The sequence below is a fragment of the Pyrus communis genome, chromosome 16, assembly GCF_041283825.1.
Source record: "Pyrus communis isolate YQ-2024b chromosome 16, ASM4128382v1, whole genome shotgun sequence".
Classification (NCBI taxonomy): domain Eukaryota; kingdom Viridiplantae; phylum Streptophyta; class Magnoliopsida; order Rosales; family Rosaceae; genus Pyrus; species Pyrus communis.
Window position 1 is genome coordinate 15,380,237 of NC_142580.1, and position 18,853 is coordinate 15,399,089.

General features: G+C 36.2%; 1 pseudogene; it reads right to left on the minus strand.

The window, feature by feature from the left end:
• Positions 1 to 4,370: 4,370 nt before the first annotated feature.
• On the minus strand, positions 4,371 to 11,866 carry LOC137732755 (long-chain-alcohol oxidase FAO1-like; annotated as a pseudogene).
• Positions 11,867 to 18,853: the final 6,987 nt, after the last annotated feature.

Below are 18,853 nucleotides of genomic sequence, written 5' to 3' on the forward strand. Positions count from 1 at the left end.
ACATTATGATAAGCTACACTATGGGAAGTGCTGGTTTGAAGGAAAACCTAAATGCACAAATTGCAATAGTGTTGGTCATGAAGCCATAAACTGCAGTGGAATCAAGATGGTGCAAAAGGCTAATTATGCAAATCAGGTTGATGAAATGAGAACTTTATTTTATGTTTGCAACTCTGTAACTTAGGTGAAGGTCAATAACACTTGGTTTATTGATAGTGGTTGTAGTAAACAGGGAATGATAATTTACTTGTGAATGTGAACAAAAATTTGAATGCAAGAGTGAAAATGGGAATTAGAGAAATTGTGAGTGTAGCAGGAAATGGCACACTTGTCATTAAATCCAAGTTAGGTAGAAAACACATACAAAAGGTGATGCTGGTACATGGTTTGGACGAAAATCTCCTAAATGTAAGGCAAATGTTGAAACATGGTTACTACCTATTATTTGGTGGTGACACTGTTTGTAATTATGATAGTTGGAACTTGAATGGCTTGGTTGTTAATGTTTAAATGACAAGCAACGTATGTTTCACTATAATTATGATGCTAGCTACATCACTGGCACTGAAAGCTGGCCTATCCCATTGCACTTAGACTTGGCACAAGAGGCTAGGTCACCTAAACACAAGGAGCCTGAAGTTACTTAGAAAACAAGAAATGCAAAAAATGGTTCATGGACTACCACTCTTGGAAGATTCTGAGAATATTTGTGAAGAGTGTATACTTGGCAAGCAACGTAAAGATGAATTTTCAAGAGAACCAACCTGGAGAGCTAAATTCTCACTAGAACTGGTTCACCCAGACATTTGTGGTCCCATGCAAATTGCTTCAAATGCTGGAAATAGATACTTCATTTTATTCACAGATAATTGCACTAGGATGACATGGGTCAATTTTATGAGATACAAGTCTGAGGCATTTGAGTACTTTAAAAGGTTCAAATCAGTGACAGAATTGTAGTGTGGGCACACAATAAAGTGTCTAAGCAATGAACATAGGTGGTGAGTTTATGTCTACTGAATTTAATGATTTCTGCAATGTCATTGGAATCTAAAGACAATTGACCATGTCATACACCCCACAACAAAATGGTGTCAAAAAGGAAAAATAGAACTGTGGTGGAAATGGCAAAAACTGTGTTGCATAAGAAAGGTACACTATATCAGTTTTGAGCAGAAGCTGTGCACACTGTAATGTAATTACTCAACAGATGTCATACTAAGTCTCTAGACAAGATTACTCATTTTGAAGTCTACAGTGGAAGAAAACTCGGAATTGCACACTTGAAGGTCTTTGGTTTAATATGCTATGTTCATGTTCCATTGAATCTGAGACACAAGCTTGAGTGTAAAAATCATAAGTGCATTTTTGTGGGATATAGCACCAGTGAAAAAGGATACAGGATATTTGGTCTTATCACTAACAAGATTATCTTACCCAAAGATGCAGTATTTCATGAAAATGGTAGCTGGAGTTGGGAAGAAAATTTTGAGAAGTATTCAGTGTATTAACCACTATTGAAATTCAGAAAATGAACTAGTTTAAACTCCAGAAGAACACGAAGAGTTGGTATCTTCTAGGATTGCTCCTGACACTCCACATGAAGAATTGAGTTTAAACATTGATTGTCCAAGTTCATAGGGGGACTTAAGTTTATCACAGAGCTATGACTTCACTCCAAATAAGTGGAGAGCACTCAATGAAGTTCTGGCTTAGTGCAATGTATGCATTATAGAACCTAAGAATTATGAAGTGGCAACTTAGGATGATTCTTGGAAGAATGCTATGCAAGCTGAGCTAGATATGATTGAAAATAATCATACATGAATGCTGGTTTATAGGCCTTCTAGTAAACCTGTCATAGGTGTGAAATGGGTGTACAATACTAAGTTGAACCTCGATGAGACAATACAAAAGAACAAAGCTAGATTGGTTGCAAAAGGTTATTCATAGAAGTCAGGTATTGACTTTAATGAAACCTTTGCACCAGTTACCAGGCTAGACACCATAAGAACATTGATAACTCTTACAACTTAAAAGGAATGATAACTATTTCAGTTGGATGTAAAGTCTGCTTTTCTTAATGGTGTACTCAAGGAAGAGGTTTATGTTGATCAACCTTAGGGATTTGTCATTCAAGGTAAGGAGGATAAAGTGTACAAGTTGAATTAGGCATTATATGGCCTTAAGCAAACTCCAAGGGCTTGGTATGATGAAATTGATTCCTATTTTACTAAGGCTAGTTTTCAAAAGAGTCCGAGTGAAACCAACCTTATACACCAAGGTTGAAAACTCAGGAATTCTCATTGTCTTTCTATATGTTGATGACATTGTGTACACTGGAAGTAGTGTTACAACTCTTGAGGAGTTTAAAAATGACATGATGCAATATTATGAGATGATAGATTTGGGCTTGCTGCACCATTTCCTTGGTATGAGAGTTATACAAACAAAGAAAAGCATTTTTATTCATCAGAAAAAGTATGCAATGAAGCTGTTGGAGACATTTGGCCTAAAAGACTGCAAATCTGTGGGAACCACTTGCAGCAAATGACAGGATATGCAAGAATGATGGAAGTGAGGTTGTAAATGAGTCTGAGTATAGAAAATTGCTAGGAAGTTTGTTACACCTTACAATTATTGACTAGACATTATGTTTGGTGCTAGTCTCTTGGCAAGATTTATGCATGATCTAACCAAGAAACACATGAGAACAACAAAAAAGGTACTGAGATACATTCAAGGTACTTTGGATTTTGGCATTGAATATATGAAGGGAAAATCTGCTCTTCTTATTGGATATTGTGATAGTGATTGGGTTGGCAGACATCAGGGTATGCCTTTAATATGAGTTCAGGTGTGTTTTCTTAGGCTTTAATTAAGTAAAGGACAGTTGCACTATTTACTAGAGAGGCTGAATATGTGAGTGCAACAGAAGCAACTTCACTAGCTAAGTGGTTAAGGTCTGTTCTAAAAGACTTTGGGGAAAAAGTTGAACCTATATTGATAATGTGTGATAATACTTCAGCAATATCAATGGCCAAGAATTCAGTATTTCACCAAAAAACAAAGGACATTAGTAGGAAATTTCACTTCATCAGGGAAGAAATTTAAGAGAAGGAAATTGAGCTTGTTTATTGCAAATCCGGAGAACAAATGGTTGATATCTTGACCATGGCACTACCAAAGGAAAAGTTCAGCTACTTTAGAGAAATGTTGGGAGTCAAATTAGCTACCAGTTTAGAACAGAGTATTGGTGCTTAAGCTTTTGCAGCTGCATTTGATCTAAGTTTCTTGTTTTTTCTTTCAATTTTGAAGTGTTTGTTCTTAGTTTGTAATGTATGGTTAAGATTAAAACAAAGCTAATAGGCTACATGTGTGCCACATGTCATAACAACTCAATTACAGGTGAGCATGTGCTGTGCATGTGAGTGTATGAGTTGGATGAGTATGTGCGTCTCTAATGGCTATAACTCAACCTCAATTTCCATTTCTTGTAAGCGTCAATTCAGTTACACCTGAATTGAATCCAAGGAGCTAAGACTTTGATTTTCTCACATCTCCATTCTTTCATGCTCTTCAAGCAGAGATCATTATTTCATTGATTTTCTGCTTGAAAAAAAAAAAAAAAAGCTCTAATACCTTGATTACCACACACGCATATCATAAAACACTAACACGAAGCTAAAGCAATGTCCTCCGTCGAGTGATCTTTCACCCTCTTTGTAATAATTAATGAGTGACGGCGGATTGTAGCTAGTGGCGGCTCAGTCAAGGCAATTGAGGACTGACGCAGTGTGATTAGGTTTACATATACACCCTCAACTAACGGCTACTAATGGGTTTGCAGGTAGCCCAAAATGACCTGTTAAGTACACCACCCAAATGCTCATTTTAACGGGTGAATTGAATCGGGTTAACAGACATTTAGCTCTTTCCCTACACAAATCATGAGTCATTAAGAAGTTAACTGATGTTCAAACCATGGACATTCACTTTATATTGTTTCCTTGTGTTTTAACATGTGCATAACATACATTTCTGGTTTAAACCAACCGTATTTTTCATATAATATAACCAATACATTGTATGACACTGCTTCTAGATATCTGCACTCAAATAATATAAATTTGAAGAAACATTTGAACATAGGTGCATGTATATGATCTTTCTCATGATGATACAACAATGTCCACATTTTACCAATACTCATTAACATCTGCTAAAACATTATTATAACAAGGATAAAATTTAGAAATTTTCCGTCGATTTGAAAAGAAATTGGTTGGTGGTGTCCTGTACCATGTGGCATGTGTATGTGTTTGTGTGTATGGGTGTGGAGAAAAATAAATCTAATGATTCAGTCAAACTTAGGAAAACTCCTCATTTGTTTGAGAATCAGCTATTTTCTTGGAGAGACAGTAAACAATTGATTGGATGGTAATCATGGGATTGACACTAATAGCACTGGGAAGAACATTACCATCGCAAACGAATAAGCCTTCTGCTTTCGAGCTCTCCCCGTTCTCATCAACAACACCTTCTTTTGCATTGATTCCTATTCTACAGCTCCCCATCTAATGAGTTGATGAATAGGTTGTCCAATTCTCGACCAATGATTGCGGCCCTTCATCTGCAGTAACCATGTCGAAAAAAATCCTCTAGTTCCTTAGTATCAATCCCTTTACATTTGAGTCTCAGCCCATCACTGTGACATGTGCCAACTTTAACTGCTCATGCTGCTATCAGAATCCTAAGTGACTTCCTTAGGCCTTTCTTCATGTTCTCCCTGTCTAAGGCAGAAAACTCATAGCTTACTCTTCCCTTATTCGTAACTACCCCAGAACCCTTATCTCTAATAATTGAAATCAAATGGGCAGTTCTTGAAAACTTCAGCATTCTATTCTTTATGTTTTACCCAGACTCCCATGGGCACAAAGCAGAAAATGTTCCCAGCCCTAATGCCAGTGTTTCTATGATTGCTTTTGCCTTAAAGTCTGGTGATACCACTTTACTGATGTAATTATTCCACCCTCATAGAACTCTAAATTTGAGTCGGGGAAGTGCCCCCAGGCCATTAAAACAGGGCGGAGATGAAGATTTCGACCAATATTGTTGCTTTTCAGTCCACTAGAGAGCATTAAAGGGGGTGTCAAAAGAGCTCCACAAGCTGAGACTGTAACTTTAGCCTCAATTTGCAGCTTCATTGTAATGCTATTGCTCAAAGCTTTTGCCATTACTCCTAAGCATTTCTTTTTCCTTTTACGTTTACTCTTGCCAGTTTCCAATACAAATTTCTCGGCTTTACATCCAGTTAAGATCACTGCACCATGATCCACTGCATCTACCAGCCATGTAGAATCAGTCCCCTTTTTCTCTCATTTCCTGCAGCCATAACCACAAGATCCACAGTAATGCTCTTCGAAGAATTTTGAGGCACAATATCAACTTCGAGGCCTAAATTCTCACACCCATTTCTTAGTACTTGATTTTGAAACCCTTCTTTTATACAATTCTCAGTAACATCAATTCTCTCACACCCATTATCTATTGCAGAAAGATACTTCTGTCCCCCAAAAAACTTGATTGTATGATCCTTATTCCATTCTTGAAGCACATAATCTGGTGTTTTAATACAAGCTGACTAATTAACAACAGAGAACAACAGAGCGACCACTAACCGTTGATCCGGCTTGAAGTATAATTTTTCCATCAGTAGTTACAAGAATGCCTCATACTTTTGCTTCATACAGCTGATCGTGGGAAGAAGCTTCCAAAGAAGAGTAATCTAAATGAGTGAAGTGGTTTCCTTTTTTGAGAACGATGACCTTGTGGCTTGAGCTTGCAAGAACAATAGCTGCAACACCTCCTCCACAACTAGAACCAACAACTACATCATCACATTTGATGTTGTAAATGTTTTTTATGGACTCATGTGTGACTTGGAGGCCTTTCTGTTCAAGGGAATTTAGAAGAATGGTATCAGTTTCAAGCATTGTTTCTATGATTCCTTTCTGAAGAGGTCTCTCTTGTTCTTGCACTTTTGAAGGGTTCTTACGTTCCTCCTGATCATCAGATTCTACATGGTATCCAATGGCTTGCCATATTGCATTTTCTGCATTCTCATCGACCTGTGAGAAGAGATTAAAGATTGAAAAGTTTAGGGATTGTTTGGTATTCAATTTGAAACTAAATTATAGTTTTCAAGAATTATGAATGTTACTAAACTACATAGTATTCATTCCAAAAGAATACCAAACAGGGTTTTAAGCTATCTCAAATGTGTTGAAACTACTCTAAAATTAAATATGGGGATTTTGCCTAGCACAACTCATGGGATTTGAATCCATAATTATTGGAAAGTCTTGTTATTTTCTGTCATGTGTTTTGACATCAGTAGGTCAACATTAATATAACTCACCTATAGGAAAAACTATATACACAAGAACAATTAATGGTCATATGCTTTTTCTCAAGTGGCATGGCATGAGTAGGGATAGGAGGATAAGGATTCAAATACAAACTTACACATGACCTCCATGAAATGAAAAGAAAAATAAATAACCATCCAAGACTTCTACAAGCTCACACATGATCAGTTGATCTAGTTCTTTTTATATTACAAGTCTTCATTTAGTTAGAGGAGGTCTTATGTATGACACATGAAAATACGAAGATAATATATATACAAATATATATATGGACGGATTCGTGGCACCACTTTTTTCACAAACTTTTGACACAAGTTTATGTGGGGTCCACTCTGGAATGTATTTTAGCGATTTGAACCTTCTATTTTTTAGAAAATCATTCATCGATCATTTGTAGTGAAGAAAATGGACGAATACAGAAAGAAATCCTAAACCCTTAATCCAAAAGTCATATGATTTCAGATTTGGTAATTTTTGGTATAGATGATTTTCGAGGGAGGACCTAAAAGATAGACAGTTAAGATCGTTGAAATAAATTATAGAGTGGGCCACCTAAAAACTTGTGTCAAAAGTTGTGTGGAAAAAATTGGTGTCACGGATCCACCCTATATATATAGGGTTAGGATTGGGAGACCCATTTTTATGCACACTTTGTAGGGTCTATTTTGTAACTTTTTTCAACGATCTAAATTGTCTATATTTCAATTCTTCATTCATATATCATTCCTACAAAAATTTGACAAACGAAAACATTTAGACGTCCAATTGTAGTAAAGAAAATGGATGAATACGGTTATGCAAAGAAATACTAAAATGACTGTCATCTAATTCACCGGTCGTATTGTTTTGGATTTGAATGGCTTTTGTAGACATGATTTGAGAAAAACCCTAAAAAAAATAGACAATTTGGATCGTTGAAATACTTTATATATTCATGTTAGTCCTCCTCCTACCGATTAGAGAAAATTACCAATAGACCGAAGACTAATTGGTATACTTGATTCCGGGATTAGGTATCTTTCCTGCATGAAATTCTCTTTCTCACAAGATAATATGTTTTAGAGAGACAATTAATGTCAAACTAAGTTTAAGGGCTTAATACTAGCTTGTAAGGATATAAATACATGTCATACTTAAAAAATTATGTATGATTGTAAGGGCATATAATGAGTTGAGCCACTCCCTTTATAGAGAGATTTTAAGTGTCTGGAACATGGAGCACATATGCATATGTCAATAAATAGGTGGAAGGACACTTGAACTATAAGATCCATCCACTTGTAATTTTTAAAATTCTTAAAGGACAATTTATGGTATTTTTAATGTTTCATCATTTTAAGATGCTCACTTTATATATATATATATATGATTTTCTGCCCCATATTCGATCACATTGAAAATCTCTCCCCCTAATGGCTACTTGGTTTTGACTATTGCGGGGAAAACAGTGACAAAAAATTATAAAGTATTATTTTGGAAAAACTTAATATAAGTCCAATTTTTTTTAGCAAATATTTGAAATAGTCCAATTTGTTAAAATAAGTCCAATCCAAGTATATGATTATTTTATTATCAATAATTATTCATTTATTGATAAGATTTCCTATAAAAATTAATTTCTTCCTAATTATTTCTTGAATTTTTATAATCAACCTATATCACAGGTTAATTGTATTTACCTATGTATATGAAAGATTCATTTTTATAATCAACATGTGTCACTGATTAATATGCCTTGTTTGTAGGTGTATTATGTTTTTGTATCTTTTAGTTAGGTTTCATATCTCGTTTATAGTAAGATTCTAAAAGACGCTAAGCGCCAGTCGGACGGCGGGCTGTGGCCTAATGCCTAGGTGGCTAGGCGGACAAAACGGATTTGGATAAATTTATTATATATCATAAAAATTAATTAAAATTACTATATAGAAGATATAAATGTTATGTTTTTACTTTTAAAACAATATATATGGAAGTTAGGATTTAAGTCCATAATAATATAATATGATCTTAAAAAGAAAAAGAATAATAAAACATTAAAAGAAAAGATAGAAAAATAAATGTAATGATTGATTTAAGTGAGAAAAGAAATAAAGAAATTTAAAATTTTAAAAATTAGTAAAAAAGTTAGTGGGGATCAGGAACCATGCAATTAGAATAAAGATGGGGTTGGACACGTCTATTTGAATTGACAGCAACACGAATTTTTTCAGATTCGTAAGCTTCCAGATTCCGGCCGCTTCACAGACGCCAGCCTAGCCTACGCCCAACCTCGCCTGGACCTCTTTAACTCCGTCTAGTCCTGCCTAATCTCACCTAGTGATCACCTAATATGTTGACCGATTTTGTGATCGATTAAGGGTTAATCGCGGCGACCAGCCACCGTCGAACGTCTAGGCGCCATCTAGACTGATTTTTAGAATACTGGCTTATAGGTATAATATATATTTAACTGTTTAACTATCTATACCATAGGTTTTTGTTCATAGTCTACCTATAACAAAGATTAATTGTTTTACATATTTTTTTCTTTTTATAATCTACCTTTATGACAAAGTTAATGAATATAAATATTTTTATTTAAAAAGACAAACTGGTTAAAAACATGCAATTAGATAACTGAATTCACTCCAAAAAATAACCTATATTTTTTTACTTGAATCTAAAAGCCCCTTTTTTCCTTTTCTAAGTGTTCATGGTATTCAAGTTAAGTAACATCTGAAGCCTCAACGATTACATCTGTTCCACCTCACCGTCTTAACTTATTCTCGTGTTCAACTTAAAAATTTTCTGCACATCAAAAAGTATGTAGGGACGTGATAACAAAATGTGCTCAATTTTCATATGGGGGGAGAGCTACAACTTCCTTTGTAGCTCTCTAATTATGATCAGAGTGGTTGGTCACCTCATGGTGTGGCCCGATAAGAAAGATTACGCTTTTGTTGATGCCTAATTGAATAATTGGCTAAGTACTAACTGGATTTATGCCTAAGATACAGTATGTTAAGGCATAATCATCTTATTATTATTAGTGTATAATATTTCTTCGATACATTGATATTTCCATAGAAATATTCAAAAAATCAGAGAAAGATATGGAAACATTGATTATTTTAAACATTGATTATTAGCAATTCAACTGCACTGGCGCGTGATGGTGATGATATTTCAACCACTGGTTATTTTTAAACTTCTTAAGATTTGATGTCTCATGACTATCATGCAGTGATCTAATACGTAGCCCTTCACTATCTGTATGCACTAACCGCTTACCAGTTCAATTTCTTAATTTGTTTGATCATGTCATATATAATATATAACATGAGTACTCTATTTGTCAACCCAAAAATTATTATAAAGTTCTCGAACAAGAGTTCCCCTTACTCGTATTGCAGGCAAATCCTGTTACTAGCAGTAGTTCTGGTTAGCCCACTTGGTATTGATCGGAATGCTGTGGAATAACTAAGTCACTTGCTTTAGCTGCCGTAAGATATTGTAGGTACTTAAATGATGGCTATTTGGATTAAGGAAGTAGGGTAATGCGCGGACAAAGAAGGCCTAATAAATGGTGAGTCGAATCAGGCGTGGCTGCTGTTCCAAGGCTTTTATGCCGCCGTTCCGCTCATATCTCAGGGGATAAGGGTGCAAAAAACCGAATTTAACAGGGGTGCCTCCCGTTCGGGAACAGGAAAAGAGAGAAGCACTTGCCGTGCTTACTTATCCCAATTAGAATTAGAAAGAAAGGTTAACTATCCGCAAATGCCCTTCGACGAACTTTTATAATAATATATATTATATATATATATATATTATACGATACCGGTCTACGAGTGTTTAGCGTACCTACTTGATAGAGCTACGACCGTCACGGTCAACTTTCTTGTTCTTTTTTCTCTCGCTATGCTTTGCAACTATAAAAAAGGATTGTACGATATTTAGTTCAAAGGGTTTGTTATAATAATTTTCTATCAAACTCTCCATCTATAGAAGCCGAAAATAAAAGTTACAACTTACAAGTATAGAAAAATATCATTAGACTACCGTATTAAGTGATGTCATCCAAGTCATGTAATTGTACTATTTTAAATATGTATCATTTTCCTATTTTCTCTCAACTTCTTCCCCAAAAACTGCCTTACATTTTTTATTAAAAAAAACTGTCTCACATGCAAAACATGTGTGGTATTGCTAGTATATAAGAAATAGAAAGAAAAAAACTTGAAGAGAAAAAATCATTAATTGTGAAAGTGCAGTTTAGAGAGAGTGAAAATAAAATATTACCCGAGAGAAGAAAATGTAGAGGCAAAGGAACTTGATGTAGGTAAAGGCAAGCCTTACTGGTGTGAGAAACCTGTGCCTGAACCACTTCTGCAGTACCTTTTCTCTTTTCTCCAACGACAAACTTGAAAAGTTGTGAACGAAGGGCCATGTCTTACCAAAACAAAGAGAGCCACAAAGCAGTAGGGTTCCCAACTTAGTTCCCAGTCACAAAACCACTTTAACCAATACCACAGCTTCTATCAAGGCCCTTCTTACCAATAGCTGTGCAACCTGCAGCCCACGAATATCTTGAAGTGATGTAATAAATCCAAGAAACATGAAGACCTAATTTGAAGAATACAAGCTTACAGTAATAATTGTTTGTATTTGTCACTTTAGCACCACCTTTTACACATAAATTATTACATAACAGGACTTCAGAGTCATAAGTTTGACAAACGAAATAGTTTATATTAGTGCGGTCAATCCGGAACTACCCTGTAATTTTTTTTTTTTTTTTTTTTTTTTGGTCAAACGATAGATTTTTGTTAAATTAGATGTTAGATTTGCTAACGACAGTGTTTGAACCCACGCCGTCGTGCAAGGGTTCAACACTTTTACACCATTATAGTAAATGACCACTTGCATACCTAACTTGTGATTGTATATTATTCATTTTCATTTAACTTTGTTAAAAAAAAATTATCAACTTATAAAAATAGTAGCTCCGAATCTTTCTTTAGGTCATAAGAGTAAGACTCATAACTATGATCATTCATGATGTAGTCTAAATATCATTTTTTTTCTACGTTAAATTTGATTTGTATAGTCTTAGAATTAAACTTGATCTGTATAGTTTTAGAATCCGTCGAGAATTACTTTTTAACGATTTTCAGTTGAAAATAAAAACTCCGTGGAGAGAGATATACCTCATCGGGGATGGGAGTTTGAGCCGCAGAAGCCTTGTAGAAGGACTGAACACCCTTGTTGGTTGTAGGTTGTTCCACCTAATCAGTTTCATACAAAGGAGGTAATAAAGCCTCACAGATACTTGCCAAAGACTGCATCTCAGCTGAAGAGAATCCATGACTGTATTTTCCATCATCTCCTGCATATCCTCTTCCCCCATTCAACAAAGGATGACACTCCTTTCTCATCTCTGTCTCTCTCTCTCTGTAAATTGAACGGTTGTTTATCGATACACAGCTTGGCTGGCTATTTTTTGTGTTTTAATAATTGCATGTATAGTGAGAGCAGAAGAGAAATTAAAAAAAGAGAAGACGCCCAACCAAAGTTTATATGATTAGAAAGTAGAAACTATATCATGTCTCTCTTTCTCTCTCTGTACTTCTATATACAGGCGCTTTTTCTATTGTCCACTTACGAGATCAGATAAAGTCATGTGGCAAGCGCATACGTGTCATATATGTCGTAGCCATTATTAGACTGTCCCCCCAAGCAAGGGGAAGGCTTTAAATTTCTTAACCAGACTAAAACAAAATTTTCTCCAAGGTTTTTAGTTTATGGAAAATTGTGGGGTTTAAAATCTGGAAATGTTGAAGGAAAACTTGTATGGTAAGGTGGATAGGGACGGCAAGAGAGAGAAAGAGAAGGCATTCAGTGATTGTAAATTGTACACGCTCGTTTATGGTCTTATGCTTTTATTTATATTAATCAGGTGGGTTTTTATTGCCTCACAAATAATAAGATGATAAAAGGATTTGACATCCCAACTCCTATTAAAATCTACTTTCCTAAACAGTATTAGCTACAACAAGTAAAATATTATATACTAAGAGTTAGGATATTACTTACAAGTGAATAAGAATACTATTAAACTATAATACTAAATGACAAAGAGAGTTACTTAATATTTAAACATTAAAAGCATGTGGAGAATGACAAATCTTGACTGCACCAAACTTCGTGATTTGTTTCGTCTTTGATAAAAAAAATGGCATTTAATCTTCTGATTAAAGGACGGTGTTCTAATGTTGGTAAGTTGTTTTCATCTTCATTTTAATCACTTGACACACATATATATAATATTGTAATCGCTCATTGATCAGTATGTGGACAAAGCTCGCCCAAAATATTATTGTACGCATGCAAATTTAAGTGAAAATAAATATTCAGGAACGCATTAAATTTGATATGTGAGAGCTTACGTAGTGTGTACCATGTGTCTTACAAATCATACACATGGCATGTGACTCATCAAAACTGGACGAGTCATCAAGAGAACACGTGTCAATACTTGCCGAAAAGGAATTATTCAATTTAAATTTATATTAAACTAATTAATTAATTAATTTAAATGTAAATAAAATGAAAATGCCAAACTCGGAAGATTGATTTATTTCATTTTTATTTGATTAAATCAAATGTTAACTAATGTAGTCAAATCATAAATCATGAACCAAGACACAAATCAAGTCTTGGTTCTTATGCAGGCAAAGCTTGGAGTATCTATAAATACAAGGCTCCAAAAAAAAAAGAAGGGGTCCAGAAAATCATTCCCACACCCAGACGTTGAAGCTCTGAACCTCCCAAAGTCCCAAATTCTCAAACACTTAGAAGATTCAAAAAACTCTCTGCATTCTTCGCCACACTCCCAAATTTCCAAACGCTTGTCCTCCATTGCCAAGAGCCAAAACCTCGTGGCATCTGTAATAATACAAATATTATTTTGTACACATATTCTTGTTTCATGTGCTACAGAAAATTTGTGTTTACAAATACATGGACAAAGCATGTAAGAATCATAAACCCCAAATCCCTAGCTCACCCGTACAGGTCACCATTGTATGTCTTACTCCAACACAAAAGATCTAATGTTGCAATCTATTTTGAACTTAATTGATCGGTAGCAATGACAATGACACCGGTGCGTTCGCTGGTGTTTTCGACAGTTGCAGACAGTATTATACGATAATGCATGCATGTGTCATTGAAATTAATAAACCCAAGTTTAAAATAAATAAATAAAAATAGATAAATGTTGTAGGCATAATTTATTGAACAATTATGGAGGCCATCGAGAGAGAGGGTGCGGCACATATAGAGATAAGAGAGAGATGTGTAATTGTGAGGTGTGTTCTATTCCACCCATTGTGCCTTTATTTATAGTAGTAGGGAAGGTTAATTCCTTATCCTTTTAGGATTACAACTCTAATAGGATATTAAGTACTAAAGGAAATATTCAAAGACATTCCTAGATACACTAGGGTTTAAACAATCACATTCCTAATCTACTAGGATTGCAACACTTCCCCCTTGAGTGTGTAAATACTCAACTAAATGGCGAATCAGGTTTTTAGCGATGAAGTAACTACAGTTGATGAAGTCGACACAATGAGCGAATGCGAGTCTCAAATCAACGGAATAATGCATAAAAAGGTAAAACTCACAAAACCTCACTATAGTAAAGCCCAAGGTGGGAGAAAACCCATAGACTAAGGACAAAAGTGAGAAGTTGCATTAAGTCAAAATTATACGTCTTATGGTCGCAAGTAGAAGAGTTCACAAGGGTATGATCAGCCCCCAATGGGTGCCTCGTCAAAACCTAGTTAGGTAGCAAAAACCCAATGGGAAAAATGCTCTTAATCATAAGAAAAAAAAGTACATTAAGATTAAGTGAGTATACTTCTGGATACTCCCCCTGAGTTTGGTAGAAATTTTAAATGAGAACTACAAGCATTGCATATGAATACTTAGGCATACCAATTCCTCGAACAAGCTTCTGGAAGGTTGACTTCGGCAGTGACTTCGTATAGAGGTCGGCAAGGTTGTCTAGGATCGGCTTGCATGACTTCAATCTCTTGATGCTTTGCTGATGTTGATGTAGGCGCAATATGTCTTGGCATTGACTTTGTTGGTGTATCATGTCTTGGTCGGGTTGATACATGCAGCATAGTCTTCATGGATCATTGTTGGGACTCAACGATGGATGAAAACAACAAGTACTTCAAATATGCTCAACAAGAACTCCTAACGATGTCTCACGTGTGACGTAGTGAAGTGAGGTGAGTCTTGGAACGATTCAAAGATTTCGCAACTAAGGTCATATTGTGGACCTCCAAGATATTGTGATATCCCTTAATGGTAAAGACATAATCATTCAGGGATTTTGCCTTGTGTGGGTTTGATAAGTAACCAGTGTCAGCATAAAAACAAGGCAAGCATCATTCCGAGGATCAGGGGGGTTGGATCCGCTCGAGATGCGTTGGGATTTGCCTAAAATCATAGTACCTTCAGGGTACTTCTATAATACCAATTCAGTGGTTGTGTGTAGGCACGGTGCTATATCTTTACAAATAGATTAACAGCGAAGGAGATGTCCTGTCTAACGCAATGAGCTAAGTACAATGAAGTGCAAAGTTGAACTTAGATATGGAATTTCAGATTCCATAACCTCTTCAAGGGTTTCATTTACATATAACGTATGAACGAACATAGGTATACTCAAAAGTAACACCTTCAAGGTGTAGTTCGACTGGTAGACCAAAGTACCGTCAGAACAATGCTTCAATTTCAGGTCAAGCCATAAATGAGTTTCCCAAGATCATTCATCTCAAATTCCATCTTAGGTGCGAGGCAGTTTTCTCAAGCTCTTTTGGAGTCTTAGTGAGATTCGCATCAATGACATAAATTGTAACCCTAGCAATTCGGAATAAGACTTCATAGTTTAACACGCAAGGGCATTCATTCATATCCCTGACTAATCAAATAATCACTTAGACGGGTATGCCACATTAGTCAGATTGTTTCAATCCATAAGTGAACACCTCAAACAAGTTAAGAGGGTATTCCATGGTTTGGAACTATTTGAACCAGTCTATGTAATTCTTCGGGAACTTACATGTAAATCTTTGTATCTATATCCCCATGGAGAAAACACTAACCACATTTCATAACGTTGCTATCAATCACATGACGTTTAAGAGAAACCTTGCGCTGTAAAGTGTGCATCATATCACACTATTTCACTCATCTCATTACGCTTCCTTTCCCACTTGTAAAACAACGGGGTTTCCTTGGGCAGTGTAGTAACAATAGGTCCAAAACACACGTTGGTAAGGAATTTTAACCTGGATTGTAATTTCGGTTGTCCAATTAGTTCTACGTTATCACTTAATCAACGGAATACGGTTCGATATCGTCGCTTTTCATTTATGTCGGTAACTACCATATAAGTGAAAATATCATCAATGGTAATCTCATTTCAATTCCATTAACTCATCCAAACTAATATATTGGACCAAGAACTTCAAGTCTTGGGAGTAATCCGAATTAATCTCATGAGATGGAAATGATTTGAGACAACGATTAGTATGGATTCATTATTGTGTCATGTCTTCATCTTCTAGGGAAGTGAATCCTATGAACCGAGTGATCTGTCGTGCTCCAAGCTAAGATAGATTAATTGGCTATCCACTGGTGTACTCGACCGTCTAACAGGGGTTTCCGAATTGTCCAACAGGGGTGGCACACCCTTCGAGGATGTTGACTCGACATCTGTTAAGTATGTCTATCCTTGCAGACATGTTTGCAGCTGGTATATGATTTTGTCGCTTTAGCTAGATCAAAGGAATGCGTATAGAGCAACATTCTGAAAGCTAGAATACATCGCATTTTCTTATCACACTTGTGCGGTACGGGGATCAAGATGAGACATAGTGGGAAACGTCCACAAAAATTCGCTCCGTTCTCCAGGAACGTTGACGTTCTTATCTCCCCCTAACGGCGAGAAGACTATCTCATTGAAGTGACAACTTGCAAATAAGTGGTAAAGAGATCGCATGGGCTCTAAGAAAGCTAGTGTGAAGGAGAATCATAATCGACAAAGATTCACATCTTTCTTTTGAGGACCCATATTGGTACATTGTGGCGGCGCAACTTGGCACAGGGAATGCACACCCAAATGTGTAAATACGAAGCGTCAGGTTTGTACCCAGTAACCAATTGTAACGTCAAATATGTCGGGTGGCAATGGTCCTTAAGGTGAACCAACATAGCTGCGTACAAGATTTCATAGCCCTAGGCAAAGACTGAAAACTTGGTACATTCACCAAGGTCCGGGCGATCATTTAAATTGCGCTTTATGATCACTGTGCGAGGCTATTTGGGGTGAACATGGAAATTCGATGTTCAATTATAAACCCAAAATACATACAATACTTTATCGAAAACTGTCAATATAAACCCTGCATTATCCAGTCTCCTAGACTTCAAGGGATAAGAAGAGTGGTGAACCTTTAAAATCGGTCAAGAGGTTTAGCAGCAATGTGTGTGGACAAACATGTGACCAATTTGTTGATTTATCAACCAAAACCATAAGTATTTATATGGTATGCATTTTGTTTGGATTAGTCCACATATATTCCCTTAAATCCACTATGAAAAGAGAGTCGTTTCGTATCTTTGCGAGGGACGATTTAGAAAATCAATTTCCCTAATAAGCAGGCTTGGCAAAGTGTGCTTGTAGGCACAAGATCCTTACTTCGGGTAAGGAGATGCATTGTAGCATCATAGTTCGACCTAAGTGTCCCAAATGGTCATGCCAAAGTAAGTAAATTGCTCAATCACCAGGCTTCAAGTCAGCCACAGGCTGCGTGTTCCCAGTTGGGAGGTAGCCAATTGGCCCCAAATCAAAGCTTCAGGCTTATTTTTTGAGGTAGTGCAAAGATATTTCACTCTATTTTCTTCTGTGATTTCATTGATGATCATTGTTCTCTCGAATATCCTTAAAAAAACTCAACGACGTTTTTTCGGAACGGATAGAGTATAAGGTCTCTTAAATGGTAATGTAGTACCATTTATACAATGAGGAGCGTGCCAATGCTCTTAATCAAGTTGGATAGACCTGAAGTCATTGCTAGAGATGTGATTTAGGTGTAAAGTTAGTGTGCGTAGTATTGCATTCATCCAGACAACTAACTTTCCCACATTCCTACCCATTCCAGTTTTTGGCCTGGGAAGCAGCTGCTCGGGAAGCCCGAGAAGCTAAGATTGCAGCCCAGTTTTCAGCATAGGACAAGAAGATGGGTATGATCTTACGGGCCTTATAGATATCCGGCCTCCAAATCCCGATGCCAGCACTTGATCTTGCTCCACCTTCGACCTCCCAACCATTTCGCCCAGGCGGTAGCTTGATGCATCAAGCCTAGAAGACTACTTATTGTAGTTTTTTCTTTTATATTCAAACATCTTGTATGTACATTTTTATATATTTTATAATTAAATACTTTTTTCTTGGTTTATTAATTATTGTTTAGAATTTAATTACAACATTTATTAAAAATTAAATAAAAATATTTTTGAAAAGAAAAAATAAGGGTTTGCGCGACGAAGAAGTGACCACCGTGGCGCAACGGTTCGTCGCGCATACCCTTCTGTCATTGCCTTAGCGCGACGGTTGGTGTGCGACGAAGGTTCGTTGGGCTAATTTTTGCGCGACGTTTTTTTATTTTGTATGACGGAGTACTTGCATCGCTCAAAGTGTTTTTTTTGTACTAGTGTATAAGTGAGTTGTTATGACATGTGGCACACATCTAGCCTATTAGCTTTGTTTTAATCTCAGCCTTACATTACAAACTAAGAACAAACACTTCAAAATTGAAAGAAAAAACAAGAAACTTGGATCAAATGCAACTGCAGAAGCTTAAGCACCAACACTTGGGATGATGTAAGTCTCAGTCCACTTACTCGATTAAACTTGAATCAAATGCAACTGCAGAAGCTTAAGCACCAACACTTGGGATGATGTAAGTCTCAGTCCACTTACTCGATTACTCCTCCATTGGTTTTCTTGCTCCATTTTATGGGTTTTTGTATTTAGAGACTGAATAGGGTTTTTCCGTCACTCCATAAGAATACAGTGGGAAAACTGCTATTTTTGTTGCAATGTTGGATGCTTGGTATTGAACTTGGAAATTGGAACTGCTTGTAGTCACCTAATTTTACCGGCGATGTCGGTGTGTGGTCCATATCAGCTTCATTCTGTATCAGCAAACTAACAATGGTGATCATATATTAACACCAACGAGTCTTTTGCATAAGTGCTAGCTAAGCTCCACCTCTCTTGCATATGGCAAATGATATTTACAGCTCTAATGGGTGTTAACGGGTGACCTGTAGGCTTAACGGTTGAGTTTAGGTATTCC